The following is a 26360-nucleotide window of genomic DNA, read 5'->3' as shown; positions in this document are numbered from 1 at the left end:
TATCAAATCTTTAAACTTCAAGGAAATGTTTCTAATACCTGCTAGAAAAGCTCGCCACTTTCAAAAAGTAAGAAAATTATTTTAAAATCTCTTGTAGTATATTTAATGGGTTATCGGTAGACGCAGTCGGTAATTAATTAGATGTACTACAGAATCATATTATACCTTACAGAGAAGTAAGGTGTGACATGGAGGAGGTTACCACAGTTATCTTGGATGATGAGAAGTTCTAGAAGACAAGTAGTAGCAATAGAGGTAGAGCTTTTATTACTGGTTTTAATCATGGTAGAAGCAATTCACGTGGAAATAATTGGAGAAGGAATAGTAGATCGAGTTCGAGACCACGAGTAGACCAAGAAGATAAAGAATGCTACTACTGTCATGAGAAGGGCCGCATTCAATACCATTGTATAAAGATGAAGGAAGATCTTGTAGAGTTTAAATAATTCAAAAGAAGTCGTGGAAAAGAAAAAGAAATAACTGTTGCAATTACAATGGATGATGGTATTGATAGTGAATGTTTGAATGTGGATGATGATAAGGAAAAGGCGAAAGATTCATTACAAGATGAGTAGTTAATGGATTCTGCTTCCCCATTCCATATTTGCTCAATGAACAAAAAGTGAAGCTAGCCAATGGGAATCAGATGGAAGTTGAAGGTATTGGAAGAGTGAAGATCAAGCTGGATGGATTTTTTGAGTTATGGGTGTTCGATTCATGGTGGAGTCATGAGAGTTAGCCGATGTGCTCTTGTGATCATGAAGGGTGAGAAGATTGGTATAAAGAATCTCTATAAATTGGAAAGAAGCACATTGATTAGAAGAATGCAAGTTGAAGCAAGAGGCAACATCAACAATCAAGAGTGTAAGGGAGTACCCAAGAGAAAATTGACTTTTGCAGAAATTGTGAAGACTAATTCTATTTGACTTGGAGGTGGAGATTGGTGGAGTCCAAGTCCAATTGGAATTAGGAAGTATAATTAATTTAGGAAGTATAATTAATTTAAGAAGTTTAGTAAAATTTAAATTATGAAGTTTAATAATTAGAATTCTAAAAGGACTAGGTTTTAGTAGCCTATATATATGAATAATTGGTTGATCATTATTAGAAGGTATTACAGAGAGCCCACAAAGTAGAGAGGTGTGTTAAATTCTATGATTTTTGTTTGAGTGATTTTGAGGGTGAGAAAAATAATTAGTGGTTATAATTATTTTTTTTTAATAGTAGATTTATTTGGTAGAGTAGGTTTACGCTGAGCGATGTTAAATTTTGTATTCTTTATTTTATGTGGGTGCAGTTTTTTACAATAATATATATATATGCGCGTGTTTGAGATTTTCCTTGTTTTGTTTTGTTTGTATATATATACAATACAGCAGCACTTAAAAAATTTAAATATTATCTGCTTAGGATAAATATTTTATCTTATGAGGAATTTAATTCCATACTAATTGAATTTCCACTAAGATGAGAATTTACTACAAGTGTACTTCCTTATTCAAATAGGAGTTTACTCAATGTCTGTATAACGAGTTCAAATTTTCACTTAGGCTATTTTCTTTAGTCAACTATTCTCAACTGACTTGCGCACTGAAGGGATTGTTCAAGCTAACCCATTCGTGTTTTTTCTCTTATCTTATAAATACAAACTCGCAGGAAAAATCTAAAAACAATATATAAATGAGTGTGTAGAATAATATGAATTTATTTCAGATTAATTACATGTAGAAGTGGTAAATGATCCACAAAATTAAGCATTCAATTAAGTATAAATATGATGATTTAGATGATACGATTGAAACTAACTTGTTTAAATTAATACGAACCAGTTTATATAATCTGAAATAATTTGATTCCAACACAATAAAAAAAAAAATCAATTCCAAAAAACACACAACTCAAATAACTTAAATTATAAATTAATTCGTGGGATTCAATTTCAATCCATTAATCACTTTTAATTTTTTATACATAGAAATAGTGAGGGCTTGCTATATTGACCTCTATGGGATTCAAGCTATGACGAGAATAAAAATAGGTCAAACTCAGGCTGATGTGAAGTCGTGAATTAAAATGCTTCTGTGCAAATTTTTTTCTTCTCCGAGTTAATCTCCTCTAGTTAGCTTCTGAATGTGAAGGGTTGAAAATGAACTGATTCCTGGAATTATATAATTTTCAAGAAATTTAATTACGAAAAATTCTTATCTATATATAATTTTCATGAATCCAAAATATAAATATACAATATTTATATATTTAATAAATAAATACCAATATATATATCAAAGTCTTTCTCCTCAAAAAATAGAATCTTTATCAAAATTCACACTCAACATGTATTTTGCATGTTAACATTTATTTGGAATTTTATTTATTTTATTAATTTATAAATTCTAGAGTTTTGAAAAGTGATACGGTGTGTCCGCAAGTGCACGGGCCACAGTAGTATAGTTTTAAAAAAAAAAAAATGATATCGATCCCATAGGGAATTGTGCTTAAATTGGAAATAAAAGTATAAGCTAATTAGAATGACAAAAATTAAAGATGTAAAATAAAATTTGGAATTAAAATTGGTATTTGAGGAATTAAAACTAAATCAAACAATTAACTAAAATTAATTAAACTAGATTACCAAAAATTAATTTGAAATTTCTATTTATGAAATTTGAGAGGAATTAAATCTAAATTCAATAAAAATTAAAGTGATTCTAGAGATTGGATTTTTTAATATTGTTTGCATGTGGTTTATCCCTAATTTAGCCAAACACATGAGAATTGCAATTTTGAGGGAAATCAATTCTTAAATTTTTGAAACCTTTTTCAAGCATTTCAAAGTTGGTTTTCATTAAATCAAACCATGTTTTCACGGTATTTCAAACCTAACAAAAACCCATTTAAAGCTTTAATTGATTTTTGGAAAGTTCCCCTTAATCCTCTTAGCTTATCTCTAACACCAAGAAAATAAAGTTTATTGAAGATTATCTATCCCTAATATTCACTTTTCAGTCCATCTATTAAGGATTAAAGCTTAACTTAATGAGGGCTCATTCATCAAGCAAGGCAACAAGCTCACAAGCAATAAATCAAAATGTAACAAATCCCATTTAAATGGCTAAATCAGTTCAAAACCACAATACAAATCAATATTTACAAACCCATCTCTAGAATCTCAATCAACTACTCACTATTCATAGTTTTAAGACAAACCCAAATGTATAAATGAAGAAATAATGGAAATGTAAGCTAAAGGGTAGAAAAACCCAGAAAATTGCAGAAGGATCTGCTGCAAAAAAGTGCAGAAACGTGATCCTTGCTGCTGCTGGAAAAATGCAGAACGTGCTCCCTCCTTCTCTCTTTCTAATCTTGCCAAAAATGCCTCCCTTGCTCTCTATGGAAAGAAAATGATAAAATGAGACTTTATATAGGTGAGGGGACTGCCCTAGAATGGGTAAAAGGGGGAAGGTTCCAGAGAAAGTAAGGTAAAAAGCTGGAGTAACGGAAATGCCACGTCAACCATTTCCAGTAAAAATGACATAAGCCGAGTCAGTTGTGTCGTTGGTTATGTCGCGGGTTGTGTAGCTCTCGGCCTGAATATCTGACGATCGACACAACCTGCGACATAAGCTAATTCGGTTGTGCTGCAGGTTGTGTCGCTCTCGGCCATTTTTTTACTCAACTTCAAAATTTTTTGCAATTCGACTTTAATCTCCTCCAAATGGCTACTCTGATCAAAATACATCAAATTTCTCCAAATTTAACCTACAAAACAAATAAATTCCAAAAATTAAACTAAGAAAAGTGAAAATTGCAAAATTGACTAAATATATACTAATATCTATAATAATGGCTATGAACAAGGGTAAATTATGTGCAAAAATTACATCTAAATGATGATCTAAAATGCATGCATCAAATTCCCCCATACTCAGACTCTTGCTTGTCCTCAAGCAAAATTTCATTAAAACTCATTTGGAAGGGAATAGAATCAGTCTTTGAAAACACAAAAATCACTAATCCAAACCACCAACTTACCTCTAGCCACCAACATTCCAAGTTCCCACCAGCAAAAGCACAAAGAATGAAGCAAGCACTCTCAATAATTACAGAATAGCTAAGAATTAATCAATCAACCCAAGCAACAAATACCAACCAGCTATAAGAGTCAATTGTGCCAAAACAAACCTAAATGAAATAGATAGCCAATGTGTCTCAAATAGATGGTGAGTAATGTATGGAAGATTATATTGCCAAACCCATATGCAAGCATAAAAGATCTAACTCTACTAATGTAACAAGCATTTTTCAAAGAATCATTAGGTCTTTTTAAGGGTTGTAATGGAGTCAAATAGGGTAAGATTGTGGTTAACAAAGAAAGGGAATAAGGTAAACAAAATATGAGAATAATATTAATCATGAAACTCAAAGTGCATCCTTTTTTTTTTTTTTATCAAGAGGAAAGAAATTCACAATGAATCTCAAATGCTATTACAATAAAGGGACTACTTTTATAATATATTTTTTTATTTTGTATGCGTCCCTATTTCATGTCACACCCAAAATGACCTTTGGGATATTTTGGTGACCATTTTTTTTTTATCAACTTTTCACAATTACTCTAGCACTATTCAAGATGTTTCAATCCTCCAAGTTTTTTTTTTATTTTTATATCATTATTTATTTTATTTTATTTTATTTTATTTTTTTATGCACTTAATTGCTAAAATATTATTCTCATAATAGGTGGTAGTGTTTAGGTTTAATGGCTAGGTAAATGATTTGGGTTCCAAAGAAATTAGGGAATTAAGGTTCAAGGGGGTTTGCAAGGGTTGAAATGAAATTAAGGTAGGTTAAGGCTAAATGTGAGGTTTAAAATATGAAGGAATGCCTAAATCATATTCTTATCAAATGCAAGTTAAAAATTTCGCTTTGAAAGATCTAAGATGCCTGTTCTAGGAATGGTGAGACGACAAGGACCATTTTCTTCTTTAAAGGCTTATCCAGACACTCAAAACTCAAAATAACTAATCAGAATTTGCATACCTAGATGAATGTATTAATTTTCAGCTATTAAGTAAGAGAAAGAATAATGCTTAAGACTTTGTACCCAGCTGGAACTTTCATTCCACTAACCATCTAAAGGCAAGTTGGATTGCTTGAATAAGTGGCTTATGGAATTCAGAGACTGGTTTAAAAATCCAAAAATTTTAAATGAATGAATGAAATGCATGAGTGTAAATGTCAAGTCAACCTATATGCAACTAAGTATGCATAATGAATGAGTATGTCACTATATGCAAATGAAAAAGGAAAAAATAATTTTTGCAAAAAATTTACCCTCTCCCCCATATTCAGAATGAACATTGTCCTCAATGTTAAAAGAGTGCAAGGAATGGGATAATTTGGCTATATGTGCATAGAGAATTATTACCCTGTTGCATAAGCGATAGCACAACTTGTGTTGAAAGTGACACAAGCTGAGATAAGAAGTGTTACCTCATTGAAGTGCAGCCAATTTAATTAGATAAAATTTGGACAATTTCTTGCACTCATTGCAAAAGAAACAGTGCGATGGAATCCGTTAAATCAATTAAACTCAAAAAGTTGAAATAGGAAGTTAAGCTCAAAAATGTAACCATCAAGTGTAAATCCGAAGTAGCACATAAAAGCAAGTGAGCAATGTACTAGAAACATAAAAGAAAAATGTATTTTATGAGGAACTAAAAAAAACAACACAAGCAAAATATTAACTAAACAAGTTCAAAATACTAATTAATTAAGCAACGAAATTAAAGACATGAAATGTAAATGGAGAATAAAAGCTGGTCAGTCAGGTATGAGAAGTCCTTTGCCCTTGCCATCTTGTGGAGGTGGTGGTGCTTGTGGTGGTTGCTGTGGAGAGATGATGCTCAAAATCAGTGCCTGGTTTGTTTCGATCTTCTCCAGCTTAGCTCGCATGACTTTCAACTCGTCTTGCATTTCAGCACTTCTATCCAAATATATGTCAGCTAAATCTCGTAGTGTCTGAAAAGAGACATCCGTCATTTGTTGAAAAGAATAGATTTCATCACTGAGATTCTCCATGAATGTCAAAAGAGTTGCTATGGATGGTCCGTGTCGTTGATGAAGCGAGTTGAGCAACCGTGGAGCTCGGCTTGAAGGTTGTGTAAAAGGTCGCTCAAATGGTCGCCGATGCCGAGGAGGAGCTAATTGCGTGGGAGAACCAGTGGTGGCTCGTTAGTGCAGGAATCTCATACAGCTTGGTAGCCTCATTTTTGATACAAAATTTTTGGTTGGCCAAATGAGGTCCATCCAAAAATAACAAACCCGTTGGAAGAGCAGGACACTTGTGCATTTGAGGATTAAAGCCAAAATAATGGGCAATGGTTGTGACCAATCCTCCAAAGACAATGTTACCAGTACCTCTAGTGGTCTGGCGGATCACATGGCAGCAGAAATAATAACCAGGGGAAGCTTTTTTGCCAGTTTTTGCACACCACAAAAAGAATAGATCATACTGTGACATTGTGCCAACACTAGATCCTCTGCCTAAAATTGTATTTGCAATTAGTCGCTGAAGCAATCTCAAGGCATGATTCTCAATCTTGGAGGCCTTACTGTGTCCCGGTTTGAAGGTACCTGCTGAAGGTGCAATTCGCTTCCAAAATTCACACGCATTATAGTCCCATTGGCTAGTAGGTATTTTGAACAGACCATCAGGTGGAAAGCCAAATATATGGTGAAAATTATCCATAGACAGCACCCTATCTTGACCAAGGCATCTAAATTTGATTGTCAATTCATTATCCAATGCAATTTTATGCTCATTAGTGGACAGGGAGGCCATAAATTCCTGCACTAAAATGGGGTAAACCAGTTCCTGTTTATGTGCAAATCGCACCCAACCTAAAGCATCTAACAGAGTCTGCATTTCATCATATATCTTCAAGGATTTAAGTGTAGACACATCCAAATACCGAGTTTGAACCATTTGTCGAGCTACAACTCTTGCCTTATTTTTCTTCATGTCGGCAGTAGGTAATACCCAGTGTGTAGCAGTAGGCAAAGAGGAAGGGAATGCAAAGTTACCTTTAGATGTACCGGGGCGCTTGACCGCCGACTTCGGAATGCCACGTCGGACAGCAGGTGCGGCCGGCATTGGGGGCGGAATTGGGGGTTGTTGTGTGGTCGGTTCGGGTCGCTTCCTCTTGACGCCGCCCGTTGATTTGTGTGGTTTAATGCTTTTCGCCTTTTTCTTCTTGAATGTGGCGATCGGAGCGTCACCAGAATGGGCCGGCGATGGGTCGGCGTTCATGGGCGGGGTGCCTTGGGGCTGCGGCGGCTGGGAGGAGTGGGGAGGTGAGTTTTCGAAGGATAATGGAGAGTTGGACATGGCGAAATGGAGGGTCTTGATCGGAGAAAGAGAAATATGGGAAGAATGGTGGGTGGTGGAGGCGACGGTGAAGATGAAGGTTACGGCGGGAGGGGAGGATTGTGTCGGGGGTGATGTCGAGAGGAAGAAGGATTTAGTGGGTTATCAGGTTAGGGGCTTTAGGTATGGGTTGTGGGTTTTGGGTTTTAGTTGGTTGGGTTTTAGGTTTAGTTTCGGGCTTGGGCTTATGGGGTACGGTTTTTAGGACTTTGGGTTCGCTGCTGGCCCATTCTAGTGAAGGAAGATTTTATCCTGCAAAACAAACAGGCGACACAAGTTAGATCATAAGGATAGGGGGGTTGTGTCGGAAGTTGTGCAACAATCTGCCCAAAATTGTGCCCAGCGAACATAAGCGGTGACACAAGCAAACCCGGTTATGTCGCAGGTTGTGCAATCTGCTGCCCAAATTTTACCAAATTTCATAGCACCTAAAAAATTGAAACAAATTAGATTTCAAATGATTAAACCTTCATAACATGAATTTTAATTGTTCAACTTGTTATGTTCATCAAATACTCACACAAAATAATTTTTCAAAGCACCAATTCACACACCCATATTCAAATAATTTTCTTGTTAAACCAAGATGACAAGGTTTGGAAAAATTTTCTCTTAAAATTAACAAAAAGGGCAATGAATCCAGCAAGATCCACCAGCAAATACTTAACAAAAGAAAGATAAAAATTATAAGTAAACAAATTTGAAACTAAAATTTAAAGCTAAAAATTTAAAGCTAACACTAAAATAAAATTTTTATGCTCATTTGCTTGCAATGCATTGCATCCCATCTGCACAAGGAAATTAGAACAATGTTAAACTCTGAATAAGGAGTATAGAAAAGCTTAAAACAAATATATGAAAGAAATAAAGAATCAATAAAAAATTATGAGTTATGCACAAAAATGCTAAGTTTAGGTCTTTAGCTTGACCATCACCATACTCACTCAAGATGTTATGGAGAATGAGAGAGATAGCAAGTTGTTATCTTCTCAATTGGCTCACCAACTGAATAGTGCCTCAACCTTTGCCCATTTACCTTGAAGTTACCCGATTTTTCACCAAAAATTTCAACAGCACTATGAGGGAAAACTTTCACAATTTTAAATGGACCGGACCACCTTGATTTTAATTTTCCTGGAAAAAATTTCAACCTTGAATTGAATAAGAGAACCAAATCTCCTTCTTTAAAGTCCTTTTTCTTGATATGCTTATCATGCCATTTTTTAGTTCTTTCTTTATAGATCCTAGCATTTTCATAAGCATCAATTCTCAATTCTTCTAATTCATCAAGTTGCAAAAGTCTTTTGTGTCCAGCAACTTGTAAATCAAAATTGATTACTCTTATGGCCCAATAAGCTTTATGTTCTAATTCTACGGGCAAATGGCATGATTTCCCAAAAACTAACCTATAAGGTGTAGTTCCTATGGGGGTTTTAAATGCTGTTCTATATGCCCAAAGAGTGTCATCTAATTTAAGGGACCAATCTTTTTTGGACTTATTGACAGTTTTCTCCAAGATTTGCTTGATTTCTCTATTTGTGATTTCTACTTGGCCATTTGTTTGAGGGTGATATGGTGTGGCAATCCTATGCTTTACCCCATATTTTCTCATCAATTTTTCAAATTGGTGGTTGCAAAAATGGCTACCACCATCACTGATTATGGCACGTGGGGCACCAAACCTGGTCAAAACAAATTTTTTCAGAAATTTCACCACAACTTTTGCATCATTGGTAGGTGTAGCAATAGCTTCTACCCATTTAGATACATAGTCCACCCCTACCAAGATATATTTATTTCCATAAGAAGATGGAAATGGCCCCATGAAATCAATTCCCCACACATCAAATAATTCAACTTCTAATATGGATTGTTGGGGCATCTCATCTCTTTTGGAAATGTTGCCTACCCTTTGGCACCTATCACACTTGCTTACAAAATTTCTCACATGTTTAAACATATTAGGCCAATAGAAACCTGATGTCAAGACTTTTTCAACAGTTTTTGAGACACTAAAATGACCACCATATTCAGAGGAATGACAATGGTAAATAACATCACTTATTTCTTCCTCTGGTATACATCTCCTAATTATTCCATCATTACATCTCCTAAACAAAAGAGGTTCTTCCCAAGAATAAAATTTAACATCATGCAAGAATCTTTTCTTTTGCTGCCAAGATAAATCAGGTGGCAAGACACCACAAGACAAGAAATTCACAATATCAGCAAACCATGGAAGTGCAGAATTCAACACATACAACTGCTCATTCATGAAAAATTCATCAATTGGCACAATTTCATCATCTTTATTTTCAGTTTTTATCCTAGAAAGGTGATCAGCCACCACATTCTCAACACCCTTTTTATCTCTTATTTCCAAATCAAATTCTTGAAGTAATAAAATCCATCTAATCAACCTAGATTTAGCTTCTTTCTTGCTCATTAAATACCTTATTGCTGCATGATCAGTGAAAACTATTACCTTTGAGTTGACCAAATAAGAACGGAATTTATTGAGTGCAAATACTACCGCAAGGAACTCCTTTTCAGTTGTGGCATAATTAACTTGAGCTTCATCAAGGGTTCGGCTTGCATAGTAAATGGCATAAGGTTTCCTATCTTTCCGCTGGCCAAGGACAGCTCCAACAGCAAACTCGCTTGCATCACACATAATTTCGAATGGCAAAGTCCAATCCGGGGGTTACATGATAGGAGCTGTTGTTAATGCCGTCTTTAACCTGCAAAAAGCAACCATACAATCTTGATTAAAATCAAATTTAACATCATGATTCAAAAGATTTGTTAAGGGTTTAGCAAGTTTAGAAAAATCCTGAATAAATCGCCGGTAAAACCCGGCATGTCCAAGAAAACTCTGCACTCCTTTGACAGTGGTTGGAGGGGGCATTTTTTCAATAATTTCTATTTTAGCTCTATCCACTTCAATTCCCCTATTTGAGATTAAATGCCCTAAAACGATTCCCTCTTGGACCATAAAGTGGCATTTCTCCCAATTCAACACCAAATCATTATCAGCACACCTCTGCAAGATTTTAGACAAATTAGTCAAGCATGAATCAAAATTAGTGCCATATACTGAAAAGTCATCCATGAAGACCTCCATAATTTCTTCAATAAAATCAGAAAAAATGGCCATCATGCACCTTTGAAATGTGCCAGGCGCATTACACAATCCGAATGGCATCCTTCGATATGAAAAGGTGCCATAGGGACAGGTAAAGGTAGTTTTTTCTTGGTCATTAGGATGTATTGGAATTTGAAAGAAACCAGAATATCCATCTAAGTAACAAAAGAATGAATGCTTGGCTAATCTTTCTAACATTTGATCCATAAAAGGAAGGGGAAAATGGTCTTTTCTTGTAGCATTGTTCAACTTCCTATAGTCTATGCACATTCTCCAACCTGTAACAGTTCTAGTGGGTATCAATTCATTATTCTCATTTTTAACAACTGTCACCCCACCTTTTTTTGGTATAACATGCACAGGACTCACCCACTCACTGTCAGAAATAGGGTAAATAATTCCAGCAGCTAGTAATTTTAGGATTTCCTTTTTCACAACATCCTTCATTGTAGGATTCAATCTTCTTTGATGTTCAATGGAAGGTTTACTATTTGGCTCTAGGAAAATCCTATGCATACAAACTGTTGGACTAATTCCCTTTATATCATCAATTGCATAACCCAAAACTCTCCTATATTCTCTCAAAACTCTCAACAGTTTTTCTTTCTCAATATCAGTCAAAGATGCATTAATTATAACAGGATATGTTCCATTGGATCCAAGAAAAGCATACCTGAGGTTGGAAGGAAGAGGTTTAAGATCTACCTTTGGGGCATCCTCTACCTTTAATGATGGTGGTTTAATCTCCAAATTTTGCACTTCTTCAAGTTGAAAAATTGTGGCTTCAGGATGTGGTGGAGAGCTCTCCAAGTGTTGTGCAAAAGCAGCTATGTTGTGATTATCATCATCAATGCTCCCACCATGGACTAAGCAATTTTCAAGAGGGTCTTGTGGATAGCTTTTTCTGAAATGCTCTTGAACAATCTCATCAATAATGTCTACCCGCAAACAAGACTCAACTTCTTCATGTTTCCTTTTTATGGCTGGATTGATGTTGAATATCATTTGATCATCTCCCACTCTAAGTGTCAATTTCTCACCCTTTACATCAATTAATGCACCAGCTGTTGCCAAAAAGGGTCTTCCCAATAAGATAGGAACTTTTGTGTCTTCTTCCATATCTAAAATGGCAAAGTCCACCGGAATGTAGAATTTCCCAACCTTGATAGGCACATTTTCAAGAATGCCTTCTGGATACTTAATTGAACGGTCAGCCAATGAAAGATACATGTTTGTGGGCTTCAACTCTCCCATATTCAACTTCTCATAAATTGAAAGAGGCATTAGGCTGACACTAGCTCCAAGGTCACATAAGGCATTTGCCACACAATTATCACCAATATGACAAGGAATGGAAAACACACCCGGATCCTTGAGTTTGGGAGGTAACTTCTTCTGAATTATAGCACTGCATTGCTCTCCCAAGTTGATGGTGTCATAATCTTCTAGCCTTCTCTTGTTGGAAAGAATCTCCTTCAAAAACTTGGCATAACTTGGCATTTGGGATAGTGCCTCAGTGAATGGCACATTGATATACAATTTCTTTAGCACTTCAAGGAACTTGCCAAATTGTTTGTCTAGCTTATGCTTAATAAATCTTTGAGGGTAGGGAAGGGTGGGCTTGTAAGGTTCAGGTGGGATGTATGGTTTCTCTCCCTCATCTTGCTCACTTGTGCTTTCTTTTTCTTTTTCATTTTTCTTGCTCTCAACTGAATTTTCTTCTTTTGTGCTCTCTTTTTCTTCTCTCTTATTTTCACTCTCTTGACCAACTTTCTTACCACTTCTCAAGGTCACAACCTTACATTGTTCATGAGGGTTTTGTGGTTGGCTAGGTAGTTTCCCATAGGAATTGCTTCCCGATGAGCTTGCTTGTTGAGCCAATTGAGTCTCCAACATGCTGTTGTGGACTTATAATTGATCCATGGTTTGTCTCATGTGTTGCATTTCTTCCTCCAATTTGCTATTCATCTTGCTTTGTTCAGCAAAAAATTTCTCCATCATGCTTTCCAAGGTTGGCTTCGGTTCATGAGGTGGAAGGGATTGTTGTGCTCTTGCTTGATATTCAGGTTGTGGCTGCCTTGTGGGCTGAAATTGAGGCTGAAATTGAGGCCTATTTTGCTGCATAAACTGCTGGTTATGAGGATAATTTGAGCTTTGACTTTGTTGAGCAAAAGTTGCTTGTGGTCTCCATGTTGAGTTGTTCACATTAAAGTAAGCATTTCCCATAGGTTTTTGTTGATAACCTCCTGCATAAGCAGCTTGCTCTTGCAAATAATCATCACCATAAGAAGAGTAATCAACTCCACTACTTTGAGTTCCATCTGTGAAGGCAACTTGTTGCATAGTTGTAGGAGTTGAGGTTGTTGCCTTTGTGCAAAAATCACTAAGAAGCTGAGTCAACTGATCAAATCTTGCATTCATGTAGCTAACTGAGTCAAGTTCATAAATCCCAGCCTTCTTTGGCTCAAGTGCTCTAGGATTTCCCCATAAATGGGTATTATGAGCAATCTTCTCTAATAGATCATAGCATTCTTCATTTGTCATTCTCATGAAATCTCCTCCTGCTTGTGAATCAATTGTGTTTCTTATGGCTGGAGTAACTCTGGTGTAGAAATTCTGAACAATCATCCATTTGGGTATTTCATGATGAGGACATTGCCTTTCAAGCTCCTTAAATCTCATCCAAGATTCATACAAAGTTTCATCATCTCTTGGCTTAAAAGCTACCATCAAATTCCTCAAATGAGTGGTCTTCCCAGGTGGGAAAAATTGAGATAGAAAAGCTTGAGATAGCTGCTCCCAAGTAGCTATAATAGCTTGTGGAAGTGAGTCATACCACTCCAATGCTGAATCCCGAAGAGAGAATGGAAATAAGGTGAGCCGAATAACTTCATCTGAAACTCCAGGCTGCCTTTGTGTACCACATATCATCAAAAATTTCTTCAAATGAGAATGAGGATTTTCAAGTGGACTACCTCCAAATTGTGAATTCTGAACCATTTGAATGAGACCAGTCTTTAACTCAAATTGATTAGCTCCAATGATAGGTCTGTTATCTCTCACATCAGCACATCTAGGAAAAACATAGTCTAACATGGATCTTCTCTGAGGATCATTTTGATTAACCACTTCATTTTGCCTATTTTGCTCATTTCCTCCATTGTTTCCACTAATAGCTCTATTTTGATTCTCCATATTTTCAATTGTCTCCTCTTGCTCAAATCTTTGTTGTTCTTCTTTTTCTGCTTCCTTTCTTCTCTTGTATTCCTTTTTGTTAGCTCGGCAGAATTTTTCAATTTCTGGGTTGAACAACAATTCAGTGTCACTTGTGCTTTTCGATCGTCTCATAAACAAGAAAAGTACCTGAAAAACACAAGGAGTAGTAGTGAAAATAAAAGAAAATAAAAATTCTAATTAGCTTAAAACAATTAAAATCCAACTTAAAACAAACAACTCCCCGGCAACGGCGCCAAAAACTTGATACGGTGTGTCCGCAAGTGCACGGGCCACAGTAGTATAGTTTTTTTTTAAAAAAAAAAATGATATCGATCCCACAGGGAATTATGCTTAAATTGGAAATAAAAGTATAAGATAATTAGAATGACAAAAATTAAAGATGTAAAATGAAATTTGGAATTAAAATTGGTATTTGAGGAATTAAAACTAAATCAAACAATTAACTAAAATTAATTAAACTAGATTACCAAAAATTAATTTGAAATTTCTATTTATGAAATTTGAGAGGAATTAAATCTAAATTCAATAAAAATTAAAGTGATTCTAGAGATTGGATTTTTCAATATTGTTTGCATGTGGTTTATCCCTAATTTAGCCAAACACATGAGAATTACAATTTTGAGGGAAATCAATTCTTAAATTTTTGAAACCTTTTTCAAGCATTTCAAAGTTGGTTTTCATTAAATCAAACCCTGTTTTCACGGTATTTCAAACCTAACAAAAACCCATTTAAAGCTTTAATTGATTTTTGGAAAGTTCCCCTTAATCCTCTTAGCTTATCTCTAACACCAAGAAAATAAAGTTTATTGAAGATTATCTATCCCTAATATTCATTTTTCAGTCCATCTATTAAGGATTAAAGCTTAACTTAATGAGGGCCCATTCATCAAGCAAGGCAACAAGCTCACAAGCAATAAATCAAAATGTAACAAATCCCATTTAAATGGCTAAATCAGTTCAAAACCACAATACAAATCAATATTTACAAACCCATCTCTAGAATCTCAATCAACTACTCACTATTCATAGTTTTAAGACAAACCCAAATGTATAAATGAAGAAATAATGGAAATGTAAGCTAAAGGGTAGAAAAACCCAGAAAATTGCAGAAGGATCTGCTGCAGAAAAGTGCAGAAACGTGATCCTTGCTGCTGCTGGAAAAATGCAGAACGTGCTCCCTCCTTCTCTCTTTCTAATCTTGCCAAAAATGCCTCCCTTGCTCTCTATGGAAAGAAAATGATAAAATGAGACTTTATATAGGTGAGGGGACTGCCCTAGAATGGGTAAAAGGGGGAAGGTTCCAGAGAAAGTGAGGTAAAAAGCTGGAGTAACGGAAATGCCACGTCAACCATTTCCAGTAAAAATGACATAAGCCGAGTCAGTTGTGTCGTTGGTTGTGTCGCGGGTTGTGTAGCTCTCGGCGTGAATATCTGACGATCGACACAACCTGCGACATAAGCTAATTCGGTTGTGCTGCAGGTTGTGTCGCTCTCGGCCATTTTTTTACTCAACTTCAAAATTTTTTTGCAATTCGACTTTAATCTCCTCCAAATGGCTACTCTGATCAAAATACATCAAATTTCTCCAAATTTAACCTACAAAACAAATAAATTCCAAAAATTAAACTAAGAAAAGTGAAAATTGCAAAATTGACTAAATATATACTAATATCTATAATAATGGCTATGAACAAGGGTAAATTATGTGCAAAAATTACATCTAAATGATGATCTAAAATGCATGCATCAAAAAGATATAATAAGTTAATTAAATAATGTTTTATTTATTATAGAAAAAAGACCTCAAATCAGCATTGAATATGGATTAAATGCTTAAACAATATATATAATAAGCAAAACTTTATTATCATTAATTTTATTTATATTTTCTTTTTGGTCAGCAACTAATTTGAATGTGACCGCTAGGTGTGATGCAGTATAAAGTACTAGGAAACATAAAGTTTATTAAAGTAGACATAAGGGGCAAATTACCAGTAGGGGCAAATAAAAATTTCAAATACCAAGAGGGGGCAAGGTATAAAATATTTACCAAAAAGAAGTGAATGCTACTGAGGTAGAGGAAAGAGGGAAGGAGACTCATTTATGACTAGCGTCTAGGGGTTAATGTGCAATTTAAAATTTTTTTATGGACTGAAGTGTAAAAAAAAATTAAACAGCATGCTTGACGCTATATAAATAAGCGATCAACGTCTCGTCAAAAATCTCTGCAATAGTAAAAAAAAAATTATTGCAGCTGGGTGCTACCCATAGTAGCACCAAGCTACCTAGTCATGTCAGACAGCAGCCAGACGTTACTTATGGTAGCGTTCTACTTGTATGGTCTTCTTCACCACGCGCAATCCCACACAGTCCCATAGCAGTCCCTTCACATCATATAGTGCCGCAACAATCAGTTCAAACAGTATTTTGCCGGGTAAACTATATTTATAATAGCGTCTAATGACACTATATAAATAAAAATTTTAACGCCATTTTAGATAATTGAACCAGTAAATATATGAGGGCAAACTAAAAATATATTTTTCTTTTCGATTAAACTAATCGGATCAATAAGCTCAATAATATAAAATTTTAATCTTGTTATTTGCAATAATTTTTTTTATTTACATATATATAAATTAACGATTAATTATATAATAAATATAAATTAATTATAAAATATAACTGATTATTAACTTTTTTTTTCCCAGAAATGAGGATCAGTTGCAATATCTTCAGATTCAAAAGTCTCTTAAATCCAGGTACTTAACTTCTGCCAAAATATATTTACATGTACACATAAAAAATTATATTATTTCTTTTCATATTAGTATCTTCAATTGAATATTATTAATTTAAATTTAAATTATCAAAATTTTATGAACAAACAAAAATTTTAATTACAATTACTAACAATATATTATTTACACATAAAAAATTATCATGCATACATTTTTTTTCCTATTTTTCTAAATCAAATAATATATTCACAATTAAAGTACAGAATATTTTTTTTATAATAATATAAATTTACATATTTTAAATATAAGACATATAGCAAAAAAAAAATTCATTTCAATTCACGTTTTTACTAATACAAACTTTTTACTAAATCTAATAATATATTGAGAATTATACTACATAATAATTTTTTTTTTAATAATATCAATTTACCTCATATATATTTTAAATACTCTATAAAAATTTATATTTTTTTCTTATAAAATATGTAATATATTATCTATATTTTACCTAGGTAGTTTTACCAAAAAATATAATGCACTTAAAAAAAAAATTAACCTCCGCTTTTTTTTGAACTTTTAATCTGTTAATATTTTTTCATTATATATAAATAAAAAATTACATTTATATTAATTTCACCTAATTTTTTTCCCTTAAAAAATTTCTGAATATATATTCAAACTAATGTTAATATTTTTTATTTTTTTTAACTATTTTACTACCTTCTTTACACATAAAATTATATTCTATACCTAATCATTTTTCTAATTAAATTTTATAATACAATATTTAAATTTTAATAATATAAATTATTAACTACTCTATTACAATTATTATATCATATTTTATTTCATTATTAATTTTTAAAAATATTTTGTTAGTATATAAAATTATATTTTATTAGTGTGTGCATATATATATATATATATATATATATATATATATATATATATATATATATATATTATATAAACACACATACCTTAAAATGTTGGAATGTTAGAGAGAGCACTACATGTGATGTAGTGGAGTGGGGTTTATATAGTGTCATTGGACGTTATTATAAATATAGTCTACCTGTCAAAATGCTATTTGAACTGACTGCTGCGGCACTGTATGATATGAAGGGACTGCTGCGGGACTGTGGGGTTTATATAGTGTCATTGGACGTTATTATAAATATAGTCTACCTGTCAAAATGCTATTTGAACTGACTGCTGCGGCACTGTATGATATGAAGGGACTGCTGCGGGACTGCGCGTGGTGAAGAAGACCATACAAGCTGGACGCTACCTATGATAGCGTCTGGTTGCCGTCTGACATGATTAGGCAGCTAGGCGCTACTATGAGTAGTACCCAGCTACAATAATTTTTTTTTTTTACTGTTGCAGAGATTCTTGATGAGACATTAGTCGCTTGTTTACATAGCGTCCAGCATGCTATTTAATTTTTTTTTTTACACTTTAGTCCATAAAAAATTTTTAAATTGCACATTAACCCCTAGACTCTAGTCATAGATGAGTCTCCTTCCCTCTCTCCTCCACCTCAGTAGCATTCACCCTCTTTTGATAAATATTTTGTATCTTCCCCCTTTTGGTATTTAAAATTTTTAGTTGCCCCCTCCTGGTAATTTGCCCAGACGTAAGCTATACGAAGACCAAATCAAAAAAAGAATTCATCAACAAGCAACACATTATTTTTTAAAATTTCAGCTGGCGATTCATTTCTTTATAATCTACACAATAATTAAGGATTTTAGTTGACTCAATTTGTACAACTAATGCCGTTAATGTCATATATATATATATATATATATATATATATATATATATATATATATATATATATATATATATATATATATATATATATATATAAGCAAAACTTTATTATCATTAATTTTATTTATATTTTCTTTCTGGTCAGCAACTAATCTTGTTGAATGTGACCGCTAGGTGTGATGCAGTATAAAGTACTAGGAAACATAAAGTTAATTAAAGTAGACGTAAGCTATACGAAGACCAAATCAAAACAAAGAATTCATCAACAAGCAACACATTATTTTATAAAATATCAGCTGGCGATTCATTTATTTATAATCTACACAATAATTAAGGATTTTAGTCGTTAATGTCATATATATATATATATATATATATATATATATATACTCTGACTGATAGGATAAGCTAAGATAATCTAAATCTTAGGCTTTGTTTATTTTATGGAAATTTTTTTTTAATATTTTTTAGCTTTTTGAGTATTCAAGAAAATAAATTTATGAATAATATTTTCCCGATCAAAGAGAAAAATAAATTATTTTTAAGGATAATAATTTTTTTTTTCAAAAAAAGAATTTATTTTCTTGATTTTCATAATTTAATTAGAATGTGAAAATGTTTATATATACATAATATATATATATATATATATTATTTATTTAATATTATAATTAAATAATAAAAAATATTTTTTTAAAAATAACTTTTATGAAAAATATTTTTAATGCACGAATTATTTTTTTAAAACAAACAGAGCCTAAATCAGTAAAATTTTTATTGAATAATTAAATATAAGAACCTCTTACGGGCATATTTATTATAAGATCTGCTCAAATTAGTAGAAATAGATATGCTTATTCAATCTTAATTGTTGAATTTCAAATGAATTGTAGAAAGTCTGATTACTTTTTTCATACACGACCATTCAGTTGAACAGAATTTTAATGGTTTTTATTTTTGGAATATTTGTATAAATATTTGAGAATTAAAATCCTAATTTCATATAAAATTTTGATGAACATAATTATTTTTAACAATAAAGTGGTAGACTAATTGAATAAATCATCGCAAACTGAAAATAAATAAATAAGTCTTAGAGATGCTTTTCATATGGTTCAACTTCCTCAATCGTAAGAAATTAATTTATTGAACATGAAGTCGATAAATAAATTCAACTTCTTTGAAAAAAAATTGAAGGAAATTAATTTAACTATTAAGTCAATTAATAATAATGTCATGAGGAGTTCAAATCTTAATAGCCCTAATCCTTAAAAATTTTCATACTATTAAAAAATATTTTTAAATGATTTTTAAAATATTTATATTTTTTAGAAAGTTAATGGATGAATCATTAAAATTTCTTGAAGTCAAAAAAAGACTTATATTATTTAGTATTTTTTTATACGTAAATTTTTTTTTTAATAGATGACAATGACATCCAGCTAGACCCAAATTAATATAACTATTCATCCAAACCCAACCTACGACAACTCATGTTAATCTACATCATAACTAAAACAAAGTGATGAGTTTATTTGCATCACATTAAAAAAAAAAATTATGACCATTGGAATAGGTTATTGGAAAATGACCTCAACTACCATTTGCAGAACTTGGGCAAATAATGGAAGAGTTATATGAGTTTGGAATTTGATTAACCTTGTATCGATGTGTACTGGAACTATGTCTCTGTTTGGTATTGCGTATGAGAATCGAAACTGGTTCTTTAAATAAAAAATATTATTTTATATTTTATTTAAAAAAATAGTTTTAAGAAAAATTATTTTATTATTTTAGTATTTTTATAATTAAAACTTATCAAATTTAATTTTAAATTATCTTTCAATACTCTCTAATTAGTATATATAAAAAAGTGATCGTATCAATAGTAATTTTAACAGTAATACCAAACAAGTTCTACATATATATATATATATATATATCAAAAGACTTAGTGTTCAAATGTTAAGTACTCATTTATTAGTTGAATATTTTAATAAAGGGTAAAGTGGGTGCGTATTTGTTCATATTTCAAGTCTAATTTGTTTTTACGTGCAGAAATGTAATAAAGATATAAAACTATTCTTTAAGCCTATCTATAAGTTTAAACATTTAGATTGAGTGTTTTCTTTATAAATAATTAATATTTCAACAGTATATATGATAATTTAGGTAGAAAATAGAAGTGGATGAGCGAAGCATAAAGTCATGCTTGCTTCAGATTTTGCAAACTATCAACCTTATCTCCATCATCTCCATTTCCATCTCCAACAAACTTCCAATCAAAGCATTGAACAAGGATGCAATCGTAACTTGAACTAAAGGCCAGGTGTAAATCAGGGCACAATCTCCTTCCCCCACCAAATGGATGAAAATTGAAGCACTTTTGCCTTTTAGTTTCCTTCTGTTCGTGCATGAACCTCTTAGGGTAGAACTAATTAGGATTATCCTGCAAATTTGAATCCCTCATTATTGAATATATATATATATATTGATCATTACCAGTTTCTTTAGGTATATCAAATCCTCTAATTTTACAATCTTCACAACATTCTCTAGGCATTACAAGTATTGTTGAACACTAGGTATAGTCTTTTTAAGAAAATGAGTTAGATCTAACTCACTGCCAACTAAAGAGAGAGGAATGTCCAAACCTTATTCCAACCCAAACCATTGTGGAATATTAACAGCTCTGCCATAATCCACTGCATGGTGTTTGTTAAAGTATAATCAGTTCGTCCATTAAAGAGATCCTGATAAAAAGAAAAAAAATAATTAATTCATTTTCGTGTGTCTGGATTCTAAGATCTTTACTCTTTTTTTTTTTTCTATTCATTTGATTTTGATTTTGATTGAATTTACAATTTGATAATTCCCAAACTAGAAAAAAAATTGTTATTTTGGCGATGGAAAAAATTCATCGCTAGAATCTAAAGATATTTTGCAACTGTATTACCGATGGATATAATCCGTCTCTACAACCATAATCACTATTTTTTTTTTTTAAATCCAACGTTGATATAGTGATGAAATTTCCATCACTAGTCTATCATTGATTCATTCAAATCACCCCTATGAATTTTCATCACTAATTTTTAGTTGATTGTTTCCATCACTAAATTCATCACTAATTTTCATTACTTTTTTTTTTCTAGATTTCATTGCTAATTTTTATTATTTTTTAGATTCCATCGCTAATTTCATTTAAACTGTTGCTAACTTGTGAGATATAAGAAAAAAAAGTATTAGGTGTTAAAATTACTAACGGATTTTAAATTGATAATTTATCAATGAAATTTAAATTCATTGGTAATTTGTACACTCAATTTTTTTTATAATGTCTCACAAATTACCTATAGATTTCAAATCCCATTGACAATTTAAAATCCATTGCCAATTTCAACATCTAATTAGTATTTTTTATGCCTCTCAAATTAGTAATAGATTTAAATTCCATTGATAATTTAACGATGAATTGCAAAATTCGTTGATATTTTTTCAAGGAATTTTGAATCCTTTGATAATTTGAATACCTATTTTTTTAGTATCTCAATTTACCAATGGATTTTAAAATTTATTGACAATTACAAATGGATTCAAATCCGTTACTATGTCCGTAGATTTTAATAGTAGAAATTAAGGGTTTTTTTTTTTTTTTTTTTTTTAAAAAAAAAAAAGTGGAAACTAAGGGTGTTTGTGGATAGCTGAAAGTAGTGAGAGAAGGGTTGGTCACCTTTATTTGTGTCAATGCTGCCAAGAATGGCAAAAGGCAATTGAAATTCATCGTCTGTTTTTTGTGATTTGTGATAACTAACTAAGTGTGGATCGAAGAAAATACTGATTTTGGGTGTTAGTCGGCCAAAAATTTGGCAGGAGTTAATCGAAGAAGATGGGTTTGGGCTGTTTGGGTTTGCTGTTGCCCCCCTCTTCTTTACTTTCTATTTTTTTCTCTCTTTCAATACTTCCCTTCTTTCTCTACCTTTTTTTAGCCCTCCTCCTATTTTTTTTTTCTTCCTTTGATTTTTTTACTTTATAACCTTTTCTTTCTTCCTTTGATTTTTTTTTTAATTTTTTTAACCAATTGATAAATTATAGAACAAACCTTCCTCGTCTCTTTTCTTTCTATCAGGTTCTAAGAAATTTCATATTAGTCCTCGTTTTCCTTTCTCTCCTTGCTTCTTGATAATTATATAAATTGTTATTATCATCATTATTCTAGTATTGGAGCTAGCATGTTACAACACTAAACAGACGGTAGCAATTAACAGCTCTGCCATAATCCACTGCATGGTGTTTGTTAGAGTATAATTAGTTCCTCCATTAAAATTTCAGTTTAATCCTTTCTAATAAAAAGTTTTCTTCACTCAAGTCCTTTTGACTATTGGGCTTCTTATTTCTTCTGCTCCCAATTTTCAACAGATCATTACAATATTATAAGAATCAAGCATGGTTTAGTTTCAAAGACACGAAGGGAAACAAATTTCTTCATGTTTTTTCAGAAGCTGATACCCTTGCAAAGCAAGTTGTTGACAGATCCGCAGATTATATAGCTTTTTTTTAAATTTTGGTGCTGGTTTGCATAAGAATAGGTAGATTTGAGTCTTGTAATGTTGGAACTGATTTTTTTTTTTTTTTTTTTTTAAGTTTGCGTTGATTGTAGTTTTTTTGTGGCTGTTCCATAGCTTAGTTTTGTTTTGATACTTTGGCTAGCTCGTTGAAGAGCTACTAGGTCCTTGGACTTCTTTTTGCACTTCATATTTTGCTTCAGATTTTTTCACTTAGCATCAGAGTGGGATGGTCTATAGACAGTGATTAGTTTGGATTTTGCTTGTTAAGTTTTTCCCAGATATATTAACAAAGTTTTACTTATAAAAAGAAAAAAAAAATTCTTCATGTTTTATTAATATAATTCTATAATGGGCTTATATATGAAAACAAAATTCCTCATAATAAATTTCTTATGGCTCATCCAAAAACAATAATAACGGAAAAAAAGAAGAGTGCAGAACAGAAATATATTCCAATATTAATAAAGATGGATTATTCGCACTGAGAATTACATAGAAACCATAGAGAAAGTACAAGTGCAGAACTTGATGGCCGAGAGTATTGGGGAGCCTAATGGCTTGATTTATTTATGAAGTAGTGTTGCTAAGTTTTTACTGACATTTATTAAATTTGCTTATAAAACAAATTGACCTATTAATGACTCAAGTCGATATATATTCATTAATTTAAGTAGCAAATGGATTATAATGAACCACAGGAACACACACAATTGGATGAGCCACGCACATAATCATGCCTGATTTAGCTTCAATATTAACCTTTCCTCCATCTCCATCTCCACCAGAAACCTTCCAATCAAAGCATTGAACCATAGATGCAACAGTTATGTGAATAATGGTTAAAGCTAGGTGTGAACCAGGGCACATCCTCCTTCCTCCACCAAATGGAACATAACCCAATAGGTGATTTGCCTATTAGTTTCTTTATGGGAAACCAAGAATCTCTCTGGTTTGAACTCATCAGGATTATCCCATATATCTGGCATTATTGAATATAAATTGATCAGAACTAAAGTTTCTTTGGGTATATCAAATCCTCCAATTTTACAATCTTCACAACTAACTCTAGGTATTAAAGGTCCTAATGGTTATAGTCTCAAAGTTTCCTTCACTATTACTTGCAAATAATGGAGATTTGGAATATCAGACTCCTCCACTAGTCTATTTTCTCCAACTACTGATTCTATCTCCTCTCTCAGTTTTTTGAATACATTTGGATGATTGATGAGCATTGCCATGATCCAGTGCGCGCCATCTGCTGAAGTATGTGTTCCAGCAATAAAGATATCCTGATACAAGCGAAAAAAAAAAGAAAGTTAAGTATACTAAGAAAGAGAGAAGAAATGAAATATGAGATTACATTATTTTAATCTCGAGACTCTATTTTTTTTTTATTTCATTTAGATTATTTTAAATTACAGTCCGATTCTATTTACTCATCAAATTGTCATAAAAAATGACTTGAGATTATTATAGATTGTTTCAAGTCAAAATGCATGTTAATTCTTTTTAGAAAAATTTAATTTATTAACTTACTTTTCAAATGAGTTAATTTTGAATTAAGTATTACGAATTGTCAAATCAACTTTCAATTGAATCCTTAATTTTACAACTCATTTTTATTCTGAAAGTAATTTCAAGGTATGTTGGGTTGAGAAGGTTGGCTTAGGTCACTTCTGCATGAGAGGACTTAATCAATAATTAAAAGAAAAAAAAAAAAAGAAGAAGAATATATATAACTACCACAAAGAAAGCCTTCATATGGTTCCTGCTTGTCTGAAACTCAGCAGTATTATCTTGATACACTTTGAGGAGAATATCCATCAAATCTTTATCTTCTGCCTGGCCACCATCTTTCTTAGCTCTCTCTTCATGCTCCTTCAAAATCTTCTCCAGCAACTCATCAATCTGTCTAGCTATATCTTTTAGCTGTAATCTTCAAAATTTAGGAGGTTTTTGGATTTGTCTCTTCTGATCATTATCTTTCCAGCTAAAGAGTAATATATACAAGCCAATATCATTTTATGAAAATTTTTGTTTAGGTAAAAGATTATGACTTCGCCCAGAAATATTGTATTTTTTGCTTTTTATAAAATGGTAAGAAATTTGGGAAATATACAGATAAGAACTTGATAGTTTTAAATAATTGTACCTTAATATTTCATTTGTGCCTTCTCGGCAATGTGGACTTTACAATTGAATAATGTAAAATTTGTGTCCATTTTCTTCTTTTCTATTTACTCTTATTATTATGATCATGCAATTATGTGTATATGCACCTTAAATTTGTTAGTCTATTTTAGGATATCACATTAAAAAAATTTATGGCCGTTGGATATAGGTTATTGGGAAATGACCTCAATCACCATTTGCAAAGCTTGGGTAAAGAATATTATACAACCATTTATCGGTTTGTTTCAAAAAAATAATTTGCGTAGGAAAAATATTTTAGTTGAAAATATCTTTTATTATTTAGTTGTAATTTTAATTAATATATTTATTTATAAATGTATTTATTTATATTTTATAAGTATAAATATTTTTACATTTTAATAAAATTGTCAACATTAAAAAATGCAAAAAGTATTTTTTAAAAAAATATTTTCTGTAAGTAGAAAATGAATTTACACAAATAATAGGAAGACATAGAATTGGAGAGCCAAGAACAAAGTCATGCCTGCTTTAGCTTTTGCATATTATCAACCTTATCTCACATCATCTCCATCTCCATCTCCAACAAATTCCAATCAAAGCATTGAAACATTGATGAAATAGTGACATGAACTGAAACATGAGTGTGAACCAAGGCACAATCTCCTTCCCCCACCAAATGGAAGAAAATTGAAGAGTACTTTTACATTTTTTTTTTATAAGCTGCAATTTATTAATGGGATAGATTAAAAACAGGGGAAGGAGAGAGAGCTTCCGAAGCTACCCATTGCCAACAGGCAATACCCTCATTACATCCAAACCTAAGATACTTCAACCAAAATAGTGCACAAAAACATAACAGCAGAAAAAAAAAAACAAAAAAAATCCATGGCCCGATTCAGCCCTTGCAACTTGCAAGAACCTCTCAGGTAGAACTCATTGGGATTATCGCACAAATTTGGATCCCCCATTATTGAATATATGCATTGATCTTTACTGCAGTTTCTTTAGGCATATCAAATCCTTCAATTTTACAATTACAATCTTCTTGGACTTCTCTACGCATTACAGGTATTGTTGAATGTCGGGTATAGTCTCAATGTTTCCTTCCCCACTGCTTGCAAATAATGGAGACTTGGGATATATCAGACTTTTCCACCAGTCACTATACTAACTATTGACTCTATCTCCTCTATTAGCTTCTTGAATAAATACGGATGGTTGATGGGCTCTGCCGTAATCCACTGCATGGTGTCTGCTGAAGTATCGGAGAAGAAAAGATCAATATTTAATTAGTTTATTTTTGCG

The 26360-nt window shown here is 32.3% G+C and overlaps 1 non-coding gene and 1 pseudogene across 1 annotated transcript; one reads left to right on the top strand and one right to left on the bottom strand.

Moving 5' to 3' along the window:
* Positions 1–13212: 13212 nt before the first annotated feature.
* LOC131173650 (small nucleolar RNA R71) lies at positions 13213–13319 on the top strand. The gene has a single exon (XR_009143963.1). It is a non-coding gene; the product is annotated as a small nucleolar RNA R71 (small nucleolar RNA).
* A 10248-nt stretch (positions 13320–23567) lies between these two features.
* Positions 23568–26023, bottom strand: LOC110643688 (cytochrome P450 705A22-like; annotated as a pseudogene).
* Positions 26024–26360: the final 337 nt, after the last annotated feature.

The sequence above is a fragment of the Hevea brasiliensis genome, chromosome 14, assembly GCF_030052815.1.
Source record: "Hevea brasiliensis isolate MT/VB/25A 57/8 chromosome 14, ASM3005281v1, whole genome shotgun sequence".
Lineage (NCBI taxonomy): Eukaryota > Viridiplantae > Streptophyta > Magnoliopsida > Malpighiales > Euphorbiaceae > Hevea > Hevea brasiliensis.
Note: the sequence above shows the minus strand (reverse complement) of the source record. Positions and strands in the feature narration are given on the sequence as shown.